The following is a 19,242-nucleotide window of genomic DNA, read 5'->3' as shown; positions in this document are numbered from 1 at the left end:
AGAGAGAGAGAGAGAGAGAAAGAGAGAGAGAGAGAGAGAGAGAGAGAGAAAACATTTACCTAACACCGTTTGGTAGTTTGAGGTCACTGGCACCTGCATTAGCTCAGTCCTGGTGACAAAGCAAATGGTAGTATACCATCTCATGAGTTTTCATGGAGCAAAACAATCACATGTTGAATGAGAGAGAGAGGAGGGGAGGGAGGGAAGATATTGCTTTAAAGAGTACCTCTGGTCCCTTAACTATCTATCTTCCACTAGGCATTGGGTCCCTCCTCTAAATTTTCTACCCACTCCTAATGGTGCCATTTCTGAGATCAAGATTTTAATGCATGAGTCTTTGGGAGACATATAAAATCCAAACTATAGCAGATTTGATTAAACAGAGCATCTAGAGGATGTAAGAGCCAAGGAGAATGGGCTGGAGCAGCTGATCAGGTCAAAGGAAGGCAACACAAGTGTCCTCGACCACACCACAGAGGGCTTTGCAAGGGAAATTTGACAATTGGTCACGTGCTACTGAGGTGCTGCAATGGTGTGCCAACATCCAACTCTGGTTGGCCAATTTGGAAAGGCAGTAGTCAATAGAAGTTTCAGTGGTGCGGTGGCAATGAGACACAGGTGAGAGAGTGCCAAAGAAGTAATAGACCTGGAGATTGGGCAACAGCTCTTATTTTCCACTGCAGGGAAAAGAGTCTGCACCCAGCTTCCTCAGTTTGCTTCCATCCTCTCAGTAAGAACAATCTGATTTTAGCCTGGTGTGCCCAGCTGAAATGACCACATTTTCCAGCTCTCTGGAAGACTGTACTTTTGCTATGCTAGTGACACTTGGTAATTGGATTTCCAAGAAATCTCCTTCAAAGAGGGGGTGGAGGGTGGGGGCGGCAAGTGACTGGCACAGGGCCACTTTGCCTTTTACTGTCTTCCTTACTGGAATAGGGACATCAGGGGTATAGCTCAGCTATCATGTTGCATATTTTGGATGGGGTGACCCAGAGGATGGGAGCCAGCCCCAAGAAGGGCAGAGGAGAAAGACAGAAACCACTTAGAGCCACATGGTTCTAGTGTGCTGCCAGCTACCTCAGCCTGCTGTTAGTCAGAGATGCTGGTGGAAAAGCCCGGGCATGCAAGCTTCACCACAGGGCTCATTTCCTAATTACTACAGATGTAAGCCTTAATATGAAGTTGTAGGTTGTCTCTTGTTGAACTGCTTGATCTCAAATGGATTAACAAAATGGCATGTTTTGAGATTCGATTTGAAAAATTACCTAAGATTCACATGGAAAAAATAAACAAGCATCGATAGCTCAGGAAATCTGAAAACAGATGTGTGGTGGCAGGTGGTGAGGACTGCACTTAGAGTTTAAGGCTGGAAGAAATAGCAGGTGTGGTGTGGGTGACTGGATAGGAAGTCTGATCAATGGCACAGGATGTAAAGTCTCAAAATAGCACCAGATGCATGGGAGAAATTTAGAGCGACATGAAGAACTCTCTCCACTACCCTTAAATTAGTGAGAAAAGGATGGTTTATTGAGTAAGTGGTGTTGGCATAATAATGCAACTGGCTGAGGAAATTGCTGTTGAAGCTACAACTAGGATATTAATAGACGTCTCAATACACTTTCCAAGTGGATCAACATTTTGAAGGTTAAAATATGAAACCATGTAATTATAAGAAAAATTAAAACATGGATAATTATTTGCAGTCTCCGGATGGGCAGGACTTTCTAAGGATGACATTCAACAAACAAATAAAAGCTAGAAATCATTAATCGTGGCAATTTTAATTATGTAAGAACCGGCAAAAATCCTGCAAAGTAAATCCTACTATAAACAAATCCAAACAACAAAATCGGGGAAGATATTTGGAATTCTGATGGCTGATGAAGGTCAAAGTCTCCCCGGTCTCCCAAAGAGACTCATAAATAAAAGAAACACTGAAAAAGAAAATAGCCAAGGAAACAAAGAGATAATTCTCAAGAAATGAAGCAGGAACCGCTCTGAAATATGAGCAGATGTCAGCCTTTAGTGTCAGAAATTAAGGCTCTCTCTTCTTAATATTTTTTGAGTCAGGTCTCTTTATGTAGTCTGGGCTGTCCTGGAACTCCCTATATAGACAGGCTGGCCCCTAATGTACAGAGATCCTCCTGTTTCTGCCTCCATGCCCAGCCTCTTAGTATTTTGACACTGCCTACCCTTACCCACAAAACTGTCAACAATCTAGATAGGATGCATGTTTCTGTTGGATTGGTTATGAAGATTCCGCTTTCCCACCTCTCCATTTGTTCACAACCCCAGTATTGTGCCCTTAGTTGGGTGTGTTGTATCAGACATATTGGCCATGTTGATGGATCAATTGTTGGCCTCTAATCATTTATGAGTTTGTCATATCTCCTGGCTTCATTGTGTGCTCTTTGCAGCCAGGGGCTTCGATGAGGCATTATCAGGGTATATGTTGGTCCTCTGCCATAGCTTCTGAGCTAGTTAATGGGCTATAGGTAAGCAGTGGGACCAGCTCACCTGAGTCAAATCCTAGGAACTGGAGTCTGAAGTTCAGTTTCAGCATGGAGAGACACTCATCTTGATCAGTCTACCTCTTGGGTAGACAACCTGTTTCACTCATCACTTCCTGTCTGACAATCCACATCGCTGCTTAAACTTCTGAGTGGAAAATTTCTCACCTCTTCAGAGTATAATTGCGATTTCTTTTACTGAGTCAATAGTTACATTCTCTAATCTTTTACCAGTTGGCTGCTGTTTTGTCTTCTGGAAACTAGCAGAAAACTGTGAGTCCTGCTTATACAGTCTTCACACACCCAGTGAGAAATCCATGTAACATGACAACAGGGCATGACTACCATTTCCACATGCTGTCTATTATGACTCCATCCTACCTGGATGTCACTTTTTCATTATTTACTAGTGGGGTCATATCAAGCACCTTTTTCATTCTTTCCTTCAGAAGCAGCCAACTTCTGGAGAAGCAATGTTTTCTAGTAGCCAGAAGGACTGGTTCTCTGGAGCTGGTGAGCCACTGCAGGGAAGGTTTTGGCTTGCTTTCCCTTCTGGGTGATGAATGAATATGTATCTCATTCTTCAAGTCTCCTAAAGAGACAGGCAGACACACATTGTCAAGAAAGCAGCTTGTGGAGAATGAAGCAAGCTGAAGAGCTTGCACCAAGCATATGGTGCCTCCTCCATTCCTTCTGGCATCAGGCTCTTTGGGTGGCTGGAAGGAGATTGGCACTCAGTTTTGTCGTCTGCAGCTCACCCACCTCTGTCTTAAAATGGTCACAGTGCCCACAGGTTGAAAAACAAGCCCAGAGTCTTAAGGGCATTCCTAAGGATCATGGACAGATCTTACCTGACCTTCCCTTTTCATCTTGGCTCTTCTCACTTGAGCCTGGGAAAATAGTCAGGAAGCATGTTAGCTATCAGGGAGCTCCAAGATGTCACACTTGTGCCAGGATTTGTTGTCTTTTCCTTACATACTCTAACTGTTCCTCTTACTTGCTAGCTAATGCCCTTTCTGAGTTCCTTTTCACCATCACTCCCTGTTCTCCAGAAAGACGATGTTAGCCCAGGACTGTATGGATGCATATTACTGTTGCAAAAAACAATTCAAAGACAAAAAGAATACATCTGTGGCAGGTGCTCTGAGAAGCACCCTTACCTCTGAGAGTATTCAAAGGGCCTAGGAGACAGACCCACAGAGACCCAGAAGGCTCCTAGAGATCTGTTCTATGGCATCCTACTTTGGCCCATCTGAAGGCAATGACTAACAGGGAACTACAACTTGTGGTTTTGGATTCTCCTCAAATGCGGATTAGACTGTGCAATCTTGAAAAAATGTCTTCAGTCCCGAGAGCTCATGGGAAAGCAGGGGATTACCTAATTTTGTTTTTTAGTCACTAACAGAAAACTATAGGCAGGGTGAATTACAAAGGAGTTTATTTCTCACAATATTGGGTGCTCAAAGTCTAAGATTAAGATGTCAACATCTGTTAAGGGCTTTATTTTGCTCCTTTATAACATGGTGGAGGACATTGCATGCTGAGACCAAGAAAGTATGATAGCACAAGTCAACCTTCGTTTTCTGATAAACCCATTAATATTATGATTAATATGAAGATAAGACCATCCTGGGTGTCATATCATAACATGGTGGAGGGCATCACATGGTGAAACAGGGAAAGCATGATAGCACAAATCACCCTTCCTTTTCTGATAAATTATTAAACCTTCATGGCAGTGTTATTGTCATATTTTCATCTAGCCCTAATTGCACCCAAAGGCCACAGCTCCAACTTCCATGAACATATTAATTTGAAGACTATGTTTTTATGACATGGACCTCAGAAATGGGAACATTCAAGCCCCGAAGGTTGTAGCATTTAACTGCAGAACCAACAGAATGCTTTGAATGTCTCATGAGCATGCTGGACCATTAGGTGGTCAGAGGTTGGAGTGGGTGAAACCATCATCGTAGAAATCTAGAAGCCTGAGGCTATGATGTCAATACTTACAGCAAGTGTGGCACTAGTCATGGATTTGAGTTTACACCTGATATTGTGATACCCATGGGGTCGTTTGGAGGATTAAATGAGATAGCGACAGGACTTGGAAACTATGAAGCTATGATGTATTTGTGATAACTCTCAATAATGACTAATACCTCGAAGGATTACATGGGGGCCAGGTGAAACATACCTGTGCTTATTATGATAGTGCAATAAGCATTCATTTGCAGAAAAGCTGCCAATAGTAGTATTAGGTGTTAAACCTGCGTTGAATTGACTTCAAATCCCCAACTGTAAAGTAGGACTGGGGCCTCCCATTCCTTCCTTGTACATCTATCTAATATACATGAATACTTTGGGGGAAATGTGATTTCAGCAATAAGATATTCCCACAGATATACACTCTGCCCTCCTACACCTTTTAAAATAAGACAGAATCATCACTCTGCCTCCATCAGAGAAGCAAAGAAGACAGAAGAGTAAGGCACATTGCCATCTGGAAGGAAGGAATCTTAATTAAGAACAAGAAAGGGAGGGTGGCAGAGAGAACTTAGCTAGGTCCACATGGAGGGAGCCTGTGGGGCTCATGAATTTTGAGAGCACTGGGGCACAGAGCCTGTTTTCCCACCAGATGGCAGTGGGGGCTCCAGGGAGATAGGACCAACCCTCTGGTGATACCCTGAAACTTTCAGTGGCAACTTCACTGAAGTACTGTGGTGTGTCTTTAGCTCTTTAGTACGAGGATGTGGCATTTGCAGTGATGACTTTCAAAACAGGGTTCCTGGACCAAGAACATTAATACCACCTGGGTACTTATAAAAAAAATGTGTATCTTTGAGATACACATGTCCAGATGTCCTGGAGAAGACACATATTAGGTGGGGTTAGAATTCTGTGCCTTATAGCTTTCAAGAGGTCATCAAGCATACTGGTGTTTGAAAACCTTTTGATTATTGCAAGAAATGGTTGTGGACATCTTCCAAGTTGTCAGGTGGAGCAGTACTAACATCTGCCTTGCTGCTTCTCAGCGTGCAAAGAGCTTGAGCGTGGGTGCTAGACAAGCCTAAATTTAAATTCCAACTTAGCTCTTCGCTGCTTGCAGAGTTTAGGGAAAGTTGCTTTTGTGTTTTCTCATTTCTAAATCTAGGTAATAACATCAACCCTGGGGGTCATTGTTAGAGTCTGAAGTAACATCTATGATAAAGGTTCTTATTACAAAACAAGAGAGCAAATGAGGAAGCCCTCTATCATCCCTACCTCCTTTCCCACCCCACTCCCCAGAAATTCTCATAAGAACTTGCCTATAATAGATGATTTTCATAAATAAAATTAATCTGAAGCATCTTCAGGGCTTGCCATCTGCAGCGGATTCCAAAGGGATCATTCATTGTCTTTCTTATGTTTCCCAAGAGACACTGAGCACATTGAAGAGCTGCAGTGGGTGTGGAGAACATACTTGAACAATCAGAAATGAATGACTTGTAAGGCTTCACAGCATTTCTTCTTCTGTTTGCCTTTCTATATACTAATGCAGATTTTCTAAGCAACATCCAACTCAGAGTGGTGAGACGGTTCAGTGAGTAAAAAGGGCGCTTACTGTACAAGCCTGGGAACTTTTCACTTCACTGGAAATCACACAGAAGGAAAAGACTGACTCTTGACTCCTGACTCCTAAAAGTTATCTGACCATGCCATGGCATAAGCACTTACACACACACACACACACACACACACACACACACACACACACACTAGAGAGAGAGACAGAAAGACAGAGAGATACACACATACACACAAACACACACACACGCGCGCGCGCTCGCGCGCACACACACACACACACACAGAGTCAGAGAGACACAGAGAGAGATACACACAGAGACAGGCAGACAGACAAACACACATCTCACAGATATAGTCAGATACACAGAAACACACACACACAATGGGCATGATGGAGAGAGTGAGAACATGACTTCTGGAGAAAAGAAAGTCAATTTTCCTTAAGGTTGTAGGCCTTGATAATTTCATTGTGCTCCAGCAGACACAGTCACATCCACAAATACGTCATTTAAAACTGTGGACTTGTGGATAAGTCTTAAAAAATAGAGTTTGTTGGGAGGGGTTTGTGGGTAATCTCTGTTAGGAGTTAGGGAAAGCAATAGGCCTGAGTATGGTTAAGATACATTGTATGCATGCATGAAATTCTCAAAGAATAAACAAAAATATTGTATTTAAAACTAAACTAAAACCTTCCAACTCAGACATGTAATCTTGACTGTCAATGAGACTGGACCTAGGATCAAATAGCATTGCAAGCTGCTGAGCACACCGGGAGGGACATTCTTCCTCAGATTATTTGAAATGGGAAGCCCACCCCATATGTGGATGGAAGTTTCTGGTAGTAACTCAGATAAAAAGACGTTAAGGATGGGAATTTTGCTTTTTGTTTGCTTGCTTTCACTGTCACTGGTGAGTTGATCTATCCCATTGCTCTGGCATTCACTTGATGTTACTAAAGCCAGTTTATTTCAGGTTTCTAACATAGACTGAAGACACCAGCCATGCAGGGATTCTCCAGGTCTTCAACACTAGTTAAGGATGCTCTCTGGCAAGACCTTATTGGTGAATCACAGCAGGGACTCTTAGAATTTTGGAGCAAGGCTCTCTCAGACAAATCTTCCTTTGAAAGATATTGCTTGACCTACTTCATGACCTCGATTAATACAATACTACATTTTTGACAATGGGTCAAAACATTACCATGTGACCTGAGCTGCCCACCCATCAGCTGGCTGTTATCTAACTTACCAAGACATAAAGTGTGATCGACACAGAAGTGATCAATCATCAAACAGAAGTATATAAACATGATTAGGCCCAAGTAGGTCAAGTAGGTACAAACAAGTTACATTGAGAATTTCCCAAAATGCCTATGGTTCCTACTCTAGTTACAATGCTTTCTGCTCCCAGATTTCATCTATGGCCTGAGGGTGTGTTTTCTATGGTCGGTTAATGGAGGAAAAGAAGACTAGGAGCAGGCTTACAGATGGGTTGTTCTGTGCATATGCAGGAACCATTCAAAAGTAGATAGTTGCAGCATTACAGGCGATTTCTGTAACAACCCTGAAGGACAGTGATGAAGGAAACTCTTCACAGTGGGAATAACTTTGCATGGTCAACTTTGCATTGGAAAGAGAAGTTGCCAGATGTGATTATATACTGATTCATGGGCTATGTACAATGGTCTGGTTAGATGGTCAAACACTTGGGAAACATGACTAAAAAATTGGTAGGAGATATATTTGGGTAAGATATATGTAGCTAAATTTCCCCAAATGGAAAAAGGCTAAGAATATGATTATGTCCAATGTAAATACTCATCAAAATGTGACTTCATTGAAGAAGGAGTTCAATAATCAAGTATATAGGATGATCCATTCAGTGGACAGTTGGTCTCTTTCTCTGGCCATTTCTGTCATTTCTCAGCGGGCTCACAAACAAAGTAGCCATGATGGCTGAAACAGAGAATATGCATGGGATTAACAACATGGACTTGTATTACCGAAGCTGATCTGGTTATAGGTGCTGAGTGAAAGTTTTGCTAACAGTGGAAACCAACATTGAGCCACCATTGTGGCACCATCTACTAGTTAGTGACCTAGTAGTAGGTTTATTACATTGTATCACATTCATTATGGGAATCTCAGTGCTTTATTTCCAGAATAAATACTTTTGCTATTTCTGGATTTGCCTTTCTTGTTTATAATGTTTCTGGCAAAACTAACACCCATTGGCTTACAGAATGTCTTATCAACCATCTTGGTATATTACACAGCATTGCTTCTGACCAAGAAATTCACAATTAAAAAAAATGGGCTCATGTTCATGGAATTCACTGGTATTATTATGTCCTCCACTGTCCTGAGCATCTGGCTTGATAAAATGATGGAATGACTTTGTAAAGACACATGCACAGAGCCAATTAGGTGACACCAGTACAGAGGGCTGGGGCAGGGCTCATCAGATGGCAGTCTGTGCTTTGAATCATTGTCTAATATATGTTATTATTTCTCCTAAAACCATAGCACACTAATCCAGGAATTATGGGCAATCACCATCACCCCTAATGATCCAGTTGGTAAGTTTTTGCTTCCTATTCTCTGACTTTATGTTGTGCTGGTCTCGATATTCTAGTTTCAGAGGGAGTGTGGGAGTTGCTTTGATTCAGACTGCCCTAAGGACATTAAACTTCTCTACAAAAGAGGTAAGAAGATTATGTCTGGAGTTCAGGAGATCCTTTAGGGTGTTTCTTGGTGTTACTATGTTGTCTTAATCACTGTTCTATTGCTTTGAAATGACATCATAATCAAGGCAGCTCTTATAAAGGAAAGCATTTGGGATCTTGCTTTCAGCATTATCATCATGGCAGGGAGCATGATAGCTTGCATGACACTGGAACAGTACCTGAAAGCTACACTCTTATCCACAGGAAGACGGAAAGAGAGCAACACACACATAGAAACATACACACATAGACACAGACACGGAGGGAGGGAGGGAGGGAGGGAGGGAGGGAGAAAGAGCATAAGTTGTGTTTGTGTATAGCAGATGACACAGAGAAAAGAAAAAATAATGAATTCACATGAATTATGAAAACTGCTTTCTAATTATGCAAAATNCCCGGAGCTCGTGTCTCTAGCTGCATATATATCAGAAGATGGCCTAGTTGGCCATCATTGGAAAGAGAGGCCCATTGGTAGTGCAAACTTTATATGCCTCAGTACAGGGGAATGCCAGGGCCAAGAAGTGGGAGTAGGTGGGTAGGTGAGTGGGGGGGGAGGGTATGGGGGACTTTTGGGATAGCACTGGAAATGTAAATGAAGAAAATACCTAATAAAAAATAAAAAAAGAGAAAATGATAGATGGATGAGTCCATTTGCGAAGGTGACTACTAGGTGCCACCATGACATCCAGAAATCCCTATTAATTTTAGCTAACCTCTATCCCTAACCACTATTCCCAGTCAAGTTTTTATCCCACACACTAAGACCATGTGCATCTCACCTGAGATCTCAGCATTCAGGCGGCAAAGGTTAAATGCAAGGTCAGTCTGGTCTACATAGTAAGACCCTGACTCAAAAGCAAAGCAAAATAAAATGGCCTTCACCGCTTCTCTGGAACAACCATTTTATGAGACACCAGGCATACCCATTACTTTCAACCTCACAGGCCTGGAGAGGCTCTTTGAAGAAGATCCTAATGAAAAATGATGGTGCTTACAGTTTGTCCTAGCTCAACATGTGAGCCTTCCAACTTGATCACTTCCTTTCTCCTCTAGTCTTATCTGCACTATCTTTGTGTCATTAAAGAGACTTCCAAGTAGACTACATTTGTTAAGAACAGAAATCAATATGAAAGTAGATTTAAAAAAATGAACTGCCTATGTTAAAGGGTTATACAAAGGCTAGAAAGTAAAATATTTACTAAGATCTAAATGAGATAAAAAAGGAACAGAAGAACTTATGGGAACTTATAGGAAGTAGTTTTCATTTCTAGATATTTATATTGTATGTAACTCAACTTTACTGGGACATCCTAGAGTTTTATTTTCAGAACTATTATTTTCTCTCAGGTTCAAAAAATGATAGAGGAGTCCTATCATGATTTGTCAGATGGTAGATCCACCCATACAAGTAGTATAATAGCACACTAAAACAAACCAACCTATATACATCTATTGGTATGTACAAGTTGTTGTGCCCTGGAAGGACCTCATCATTGGGTGTGGTACTTTATGAGAATGAGTTTATATAAGATATAATCAGAGTGACTTTGTTGCCAGGCAGCACTGAGGTAGATTTAAAGCCTGAGTTTGATAGCTTTGGGTAAATTTTTAAAAACTTTCTCCATATGGTTTCTAATCTCTTTTTAAAATACTGATATTTCCTGTTACTAACATTTTAAATGTTATTAAATTATTTTCAGAAATATAGTTATTGAACTGTATTTCTTGAAGGATCTTGGAAGATAATTTAATCCCAAATTCCCCACTTTACAGACAGTAAACAAGTTCCAAAAGGAGAAAGTATTTGCCAATACCAAAAAGTATGTTGGTTTTATTTACACATCACTATATGTGTATTAGCTTCAAGTCTAGAAGTATCCTCAGCTGCATCAAGTTTTGTTAGGTGAGATAAATTACAAATAAAAGAACCACTAATCATACTTCTAATTTCTTGTTTTCCTTTATTGGCAGAAATGTTGTCACAAATCCAAGAGCCATCCTTGTTTATCTCAAAATGAAATAAAGAGGGATGGGAGAAAAAAGTTCTCATTCACCTGGGACAAAGGTTCTGCTAAATCCAGCTTTCAGATTTTAGAGTTCTGTGTTGTACCATAAAGCAGACTAGTTCCTATTTTACACACACACACACACACACACACACACACACACACACACACACACACACACACACACAGAGAGAGAGAGAGAGAGAGAGAGAGAGAGTGAGAGAGAGAGAGACTGGGTTTGGCATAGGTTTTTGAAACCTCAAAGCCCACCCCTAGTGATACTCTTTCTCCAAGAAGGCTACACCATCTAATCCTTCTAATCCTTTCAAACAGTGCCATTCTCTGGGGACTAAGCATTCTAACACATGAACCTATGCAGTCATTCTTATTTTTACCACTACACATAGCTTGTAAGGTCAGTGGGAATCTACAACAAACTAATCCAGGCAAGGTGGAAAAGAACCCAGACCCTTCAGTGGTAATAATATGTCACCTATGTAGGAAATAACAAAGGCTCATTGTGGTAATTTCAGAGGGTGGAAGAAATACAGAATATGCAGGAGAAAGGGTAATTATAAATTTGTATCAGATAAGTCCACATGACGTTGCAGAAATAAGAACTGAAATTGACATAAATATTTCTGTCTCTTTTATTGTTAGTCTCATGTTTGTGCATACATACACATATGTTAGGCAGATATTTGTGTTCTCTTCCATCCATTTTACTATGTAATATAACACTGATCGGGATAGTATCAGTTGTTAAGCTTTCTAAATTTTTATTTTCAAATAAAGGGTCATAATTCATCAATGGACTTTGACACATATTCTTTAAAAAAAGGAAGGGATAGTTACATCATGTTGAAAGAATGTTGACTTTGTTACTATGTTCATTTGGAAATTAAATGTGCCATAAAGAAATGTGATTGGTGTCCATTTGAAAAGGGGCAAGCTTGTAAAGGCTAATCTTGATTGCCAACTTGAGTAGATCTGTAATCGTTCATAGTACTAGCCACTATGCCCTCCAATGAGAGATTTTCTTGATCAGATTATTGGAAGTGGGAAGACTCATCCCAAATGTGGGCAGCATCTTCTGGTGACAGCACAGATGAAAAGACATGGAAGAAGGAAACGACTTTGTGCCTGCTTCCTTCACCTTTGCTGTGAAATTCATCTCTCCTGTTACTCCTATTAGAACTAACTTCTTCAGGCCTTCAGTACCTGATTTGACTTGATAGCTAGAGCCCCCATGAACCGAGAAGCTCTCCATGTGAGTCAGTAATTGTTGAACTACCCAACTACCCAGACCATATCATGTAGGTCAATCTAATAAATCTCCATTTAACATATAGATTCATTCTATCAGTTCTGATCCTTTAAGGAACTATGAATAATACATCAACTCAAACTTTAGTAGCCCCAATTAAACACACACACACACACACACACACACACACACACACACACACACACACTCCAACATGCTCAGGAAGACATTGGTTCTGTACAGGGTGAGTGGTCTCCCGAATCTGCTTAGGATGGTTTTGATTGTGTTTGTCTGAACCAATCAGGGTCCCCCAGAGAATCCTTTTCCCTTTGTTCTTAAGAGGAATTTTCTTTGAGTTCCAGGGTAAGAGACAAGTGCTGATGAGGTGCACTTAGCTCCCACACCCTACCCTGAGAAGGAGCCAAAGGACTGTCTACTAGAAGAACCAGAGGAATTTTTATTTCTATTTTCAGATCCACATTGGGTTCAAAATGCCAAGTGGACAAAAGACCATCAATATATGCCAAGCTGAGTGGGAGTATGCAGCTCACTTAGCTGCCTTGACATCGATTTCCACCTGCTATTGTTGATGAAGCTGCATTCGTAAGTAGTGATAAATCCATTAGACAAACATGGCACTCCATTATTCACAGTGTCTACAGCAGGCAGGCACAATATGGGATGTTCTGCTTCAGGCTGGAGAGTCGGGCTCAGCTGGGGGGCAAAGGAGTGAATATAGCCTTTCTGAGACTGGCTTGTCAGTAAGAAGAAAAGGGACCAGAAAGTCTCACAAGCCACAGTTCCTTGTGTTTTGTGGCAGGTTGGTCTTACAACCTTTATGAGTGCTTTGTCTTATTTATGGCTAAGGGCTTAGGGATAATGCTTAGGGTGGGATCTGGGCAGAAAGCACTTTCTTTGTAGCAACCTATCCTGTCCCATTTAAGACATAGAGTACTAACTTCCAAGATGAGAAATGTTGTACCTGGGATTTCACAAAGCAAGCAGAATCAGGACTAGAATTCCAGAACTCTAAATTTCATCCTTCTCCAAATCTGCCTCTCATAGCATATGGCCTCTGGTTCCTTATGATGACAGTACATTGGCCCTTGTTCACTCCTTGGAATAGGGATCCAATTGAGAAGCATGTGAGCTCCAGGCAGGGATTTGGAGTCTTCTGGCCTAGAATGGCTGAAGATGCCTGGGTATCTAGAGACAGTGACTACATGGACACAAGTCTCTAGTGAGGTGAGTTTGGACTTCCACTGAGGAAGGTACCTTAATGGTTCTACATCAGCAGGGGATCCTTGAATGGAATAGATGGACAGCCTCCATCAGGTTTCTGAGACAATTGTCTGCCTTTATCCTGGTAACATTCCACCTGTCCAGAGACTAACCTGAGCCTCAGGCATGAGTCCAGACAGCAGTCCACAGTTGAATTTGGGCTTAATTCCATATCTACACTGTCTTCTCCCATTCCCCAACTACTATGTTCAACAATGGCAGAGGGAGCTAGAAGGGAGGCTATGAGACAGCCTGGACTAGTGATTTGACTCTCTCCTTGGAGTCCTCATGGCAGGATCTAGAGAGCTGGGCAGATGGTGTTCTACATATTGCCAAGATGCAGAAGCGAGAGTAGAATCAAGCTGAGAGCAAGTAAGCCACATAGACTGGGAACTTCAGGTTTGCTCTGCAGACTGTTGTTCCTAGGAAGCTCCTCCCCTTCAGACTTCATAGTCCATGGCTGCTGAATAAGCCTGACTTGAACCTTCTATAATGCCTCTCCTCAGCAGGAAAGTTATTGCTCCAGTGTAGAGATGAGGGAGCGCTGAGCTTTCTTACCTCCAGTTTCTCATTCACACCTCTGTCCATGGGAGCTTCTGCATAAATGCTGGCAGCCAATTTATCACCTCATTGACACTTATGCTTGACACCTAGGAAGCTGACTTTATTCAGGAACTGCAAACAGGAACTCACCACAAAGAAGAAAGCAGTGGCCATATGGACTTGTGTTTTTCTGGTTTAAATGAGTTCTTTGTGATGACAATAGAAAACTCAACATACATCACTGAGGCCCTCCAAGTCCATCATGGGATATATTCTAGGCATGGCTCCTCAGTTGTTTGGGCTCTGGGTCTACAAAGTTCCTGTATAAAGGAGATACCTCGACTGCTAATGTCTGGCCTATACTTTGGGTGTTAGGGTCAGGAAGGGCCTGCTGATGCCCTTTTCTCATGGGCCAAGTAACTAGGCTGAGATTCCCCTGGCCAGGTCCAATTTCTACACAGTAATTATGCCCTCTGAAGCCAGCCAGCTAATTGCTTTTGCTATTTCTGGACTCTGCCTCTCCTGTTCTGTCCTCCTGCTGGAGACAGAAATAACCTGGCACTTGGTGGGTAATTATTGCATAGCATTTTCAGAGTCAGCAGACATTGAGCAGCAGATGCAGATCCCTGACTCAGCATGGGGGATTTGGCCAGGATCACTGGCCAGCCAGCCCCTGGTTGGACAGTGTACTTTAGTGCCAGCACTTGCCACTCAAGAAGAGTGTTCTTCTTGGGTTTACTGTGTAGAGCCCCTTCTATCTTGGTCCTCTTGACCTCATTTGTACTTGATTCTCCTTCTTTACCTTGTGACCTTTTCTTGGAACAGGGGTATGAAAAAATGGAGGAGAGAGACTCATAGCTAAAAATTGTATGTGAAGGTTTTTTTCTTCTCCTGGACCAGAGAGAGATGGCCCAACAGGGAAGAGCACTAGTTGTTTTCCTACAGGACCTGGGCTCCATTCCCAGCACTCACATGGGTGGCTCACAACCATCTGCAACTCCAGTTTCAGGGAATCTGATGCTCTCTTCTGGCCTTTGTGGACACCAGGCAATCACATGATGCACAGTCACAAAGATGAGCCAAATACTCATATACACAAAATAATACTCTTTTCTTTTTAAGAGAAAGGTCAACTTTGGAGATGTGGTAGAAGACTAAATAATAGAGTTAATATTTGCAAGCACTTCTTTACTTTTGGGATAGATGGATGCCTGTGTTGTGTCTGTACTGTAAGCTTTAAGCTTTCAGAGAAGGCAAGTGTCCTCTGTGTGGTCCCAGGAGCTTTCTGATGTAGGTGAGGCCTGGGTTGCCCCCTGAGGAAACTAGAGCATTGTTTTGATAGGATAGAGGCACTGGCTAGGAAAAGCTGGAGACTGTGGGCCCGCAAGCTTCTGAAGCACAAAGCAGTTGACAAATGCAAAACCCTCTCCTTTTCTGAGGAGGGCTCTTCCTTTTCCTTCACTCCTGCAGCACTAACTTCACAAGTGAGACAAGTCAGGAGGGAAGAATGGTTTGATACAGCTCCTGTTGGAGGCCCAGATTTTTTAAAGAATCATTTTTTTTTTTTTTATTTATGTGAGTACACTATAGCTGTTTTCAGACATACTGGAAGAGAGCATAGGATCCCATTACAGTTGATTGTGAGCTACCATGTGGTTACTGGGAATTGAACTCAAGACTTCTGGAAGAGCAGTCAGTGCTCTTAACCACTAAGCCATCTTTCTAGCCCCAGGGACCCAGATTTTAACCCTTTTCCCCCAGGTTAGTTCTTGATGATGCCACTTCTGTGCAGAGAACATGCTTTTAGTTTAGCAAGCAGGACATCTGAGTGAATTGCTCTTGAAATAACTGGGCAGGGCACTTAGTTCTTGATTCAACAGCACTAGGATTTGTGTTTCTGCTTTGCTGCTTGAATCAGTGGTATCTAGCATATGGCATCTGCTCTCTGGGCTTTATAGTTTTTCAAACAGCAGCTTCTCCCAGCCTATGTCAGCTAGCACAGTGAAGGACGCGGCCTTCACACCTCATGCTGTGTTTTAAGAGGTGTAGCTCTATTCATTCATGATCACCAACTGAGCACTGACTGCACATTGTATATAGGTGAGAGTAAGATTTGGAGAGAGAGAGAGAAAGAGGGGGAGAGAGAGAGAGAGAGAGAGAGAGAGAGAGAGAGAGAGAGAGAATGTTTTAATAGGAGAGACGCCACTTTGACTCAGGCTAGGTTGATGCTCAAATGAGCTCAGGGAGGCTCTGGGCTCATTTTCTGTCCATCAGACAAGTAAGAAAACTGATAGAGAGAACCAGACACTCCTCAAGGCCATGCATGACCACCAATGAGACTAGGTTTATAACTGGGGTTGTGACTTCAAGACCAGCCCTATATTTTCCCACCTACGCAGTGAGTCACTCAACTGGGACAGATTTGTCAAGATCCAAAGCATATCTGCTCATCTGCTAAGGTGATGCAGGGAGGAGCCCTACAGCTCTGGGAGTCTGGATGGGAGAGTTTGCAAGTCAAGCCTGACCTGTTTGTAGGCAAAGTACTGGAGAGGGTCAGTGCTTACCCAACTCTGCTCTCTGCAACACTGGTACAGACTGAGCTCAAATACAAACAACACAAGCAAAGCCTACATGTGGTGAGTGCTTGTTCAACAGGGATCCCCACCCTTATTCCAAATGTTCTCTTAAGTCTATTGACACACACGTTGAAGCAAAAGCCCAGACTTCCAGACTGAGGCAGGAGTGTGGTGAGTTCTTGGACAACAGAGCGCTTGAAAAACCTCTCCTCCCTCTCCCTCTCTCCATCCCCCTCCCCTTCCCCTCCCCCTCCCTCTCCTTCTCTCTGTATTTCTTGAAGAAGACAGATCTAGCATGTCTAGTGGGTAACATTGCCTAGGTTGTATGTTTTCATCTAGCCTTAGACTTTTGCTTCATGTCAGATGAAACGCTCTCATTTCCCACGCTGTTTCTCAGCCTCCATCCAAATTCAAGGCTTAATTGGAAGAATTCCAGTTGGCCAGTATTCATCACTGAGGCAGGAAAAGCCAACTTGTCATTCTGGGCCAGGGTCTATCTGCTAGGGTGGGCTTATTTTCCCCTTTGAAACTGGCAGGCACTGTATCCCAGGCCTATCTAAGTTAAGCTAGAGACAGGGAGACCACAGCTGGGAGACTATGAGATGTTTTTCTTTTTTGAAAGACAGTAATTGCAAATTTGTCACCAGCAGTGACATGGTGGTGAGCAATTAATTGTTGGGGACTCCCTGCCTGTCACTACATGTGGCTGCAGTTATAGCAGTCCTCCTTGTATAGGAGGCTCCTATCCCCACTACCAGTTGACAAGCTAATTTGTTTTAGACCCAGATTCGTGGAGACAAAAGAGGCCCTCACAGCTGAGGGTCTAATTTTGGGGACAGTGCCTTGCCAGGTAAAGAGAGATGCAGAGACAGCACCAACACTAGTTTACACTTGTCAGTATGTGCTAGGTCTAGCATGCTTCCAACATGTTCGGTTGTGGCAATACCCTATTGGGAAAGGAATCAGCATTGTTTCTACTTTACAGGAAGGAAAAAGGAAAGCATAGAGAGGTTAATTACTTGATCAACAGTCCCACATCCCAAAGTGGCAGAGCAGGTTTAAAATCCAGCCAGCATGGAACTTGTGACCCTCACCACAGCTCTGTACAACCTTCCTTTAGGGGTCCTAAAACATTGAATGGGTTAACTGGTACAAAGCCATCTTTGCCCTCCTAGGTTCAGCTCCCTTGGGCAGATTACTTGTTTTTCTTAAGCCTCATTTTCTCCTAGTGCTGGGCATGTAGACAAAGTAATGAGATTTAGGATATGTCCCTATTCTTCATCCTGCCCAGCATCCCTACCTGCTTCTCTCCCCTTTACAGCACTTCACCAGAGCCCCATCCAGTCATTGCTGAGTCCTAAGTTATTGCTAAGAGTAATGGCGATTTCCAATATAAAAGTGGAGCAAACAGTGACGTTCAAAGCCCATAGGCATGCTGGGTGGTGGTGGCGCACGCCTTTAATCCCAGCACTTGGGAGGCTGAGGCAGGTGGACTTCTGAGTTCGAGGCCAGCCTGGTCTACAGAGTGAGTTCCAGGACATCCAGAGCTAAACAGAGAAACCGTGTCTCGGAAAAAAACAAAACAAAACAAAACAAAATCAACCAACCAACCAACCAAACAAACAAAAAACAAAGCCCATAGGCAAAAAAACGGAGCATATTCTCTTAGTCAGGGTTTGTATTCATGACCAAGGCACTCCTGCCAACATCATGACCAAGAAGCCAGTTGGGGAGGAAAAGCTTTATTCAGATTACAGTTCTACATTGCTATTCATCACCAAAGGAAGTCAGCACTGGGACTCAGACAGGGCAGGAACTTGGAGGCAGGAGCTTATGCAGAGGCTATGGAGGGTTGCTGCTTACTGGATTGCTTCCTCTGGCTTGCTCAGCTTGCTTTCTTGTAGAACCTAGGACTAACAGCCCAGGGATGGCAACACCCACAATGGCCTGGGCCCTCCCCCGCCTTGATCACTAAGTGAGAAAATGCCTTAAAGCTGGATCTCATGGAGGCATTTCCTCAAGGGAAGCTCCTTTCTCTGTGATAACTCCTTCTCCGAGATAACTCCAGCTTGTGTCAAGTTGACACGCAAAACCATATAACCCCTAAAGTGTTTTCAAGGAAGAAGGAGAGAGGCCATACATCCACAGCCAGGATCAGCTAGAGCCAGCAATCCAGGGAGAGGCTGGAGAAATGCTTTATGTATTGGATTGGAAGAGGATTTACTTCTCTATTGATTATATTTTAAAGCTTACATTAAAGTAAGTTCTGAGGCCTTCTGCAAATAGCGCAGGGCTGAATGAAGGGTGAAGGGAAGAGACAGGAGAGAGACAGTTGGCAGAGTACAACCCAGTCCTTGTTGGGGAATCTAGAGCAAGGGTTACATTTTTCACCCTGGATGAATGGTTTGATAAGATTCGCTCCAAGACTCAGTTTTTTTACTTTCACACACAGAGCATTAGTCCCTAGCTCTAGGATTTTGGCTATCTTCTTGATGTTACCTTCTCTGACTTTTACACTCTTACCAGAGACTTAACAGTAAGTTAGTTAGCACGAATGGCAGCAAAAGTGAGAAGCCAGCTGCACTTGGAGTAGGGCATCTTACAAGACAAGAATCCAGCTGTGTGGAGAGGCTGTAAAGCTGGTCTAGTCTTCCCAGGCCTGTCTCTGACAGCTGCTGACTGGGATGGAGCATTGGTATGCTGGTTTTTGTTAATTTTTTATTAGGTATTTTCCCTCATTTACATTTCCAATGCTATCCCAAAA

The 19,242-nt window shown here is 42.7% G+C and overlaps 1 long non-coding RNA gene across 1 annotated transcript in view; it reads left to right on the top strand.

Moving 5' to 3' along the window:
- The window catches only part of LOC110301806, a 63,311-nt gene that overhangs the window by 24,493 nt on the left and 19,576 nt on the right, over positions 1-19,242 (top strand). The window contains exons 2-3 of the long non-coding RNA XR_002378741.1: positions 8,606-8,658; positions 12,552-12,681. This is a non-coding gene — a long non-coding RNA (uncharacterized LOC110301806). The remainder of the gene's footprint in view (positions 1-8,605; positions 8,659-12,551; positions 12,682-19,242) is intronic.

This window comes from Mus caroli, chromosome 9 (assembly GCF_900094665.2).
Source record: "Mus caroli chromosome 9, CAROLI_EIJ_v1.1, whole genome shotgun sequence".
NCBI classification, from domain to species: Eukaryota; Metazoa; Chordata; class Mammalia; order Rodentia; family Muridae; genus Mus; species Mus caroli.
The sequence above is the reverse complement of the archived record's forward strand: the minus strand, read 5'-3'. Positions and strand labels throughout refer to the sequence as shown.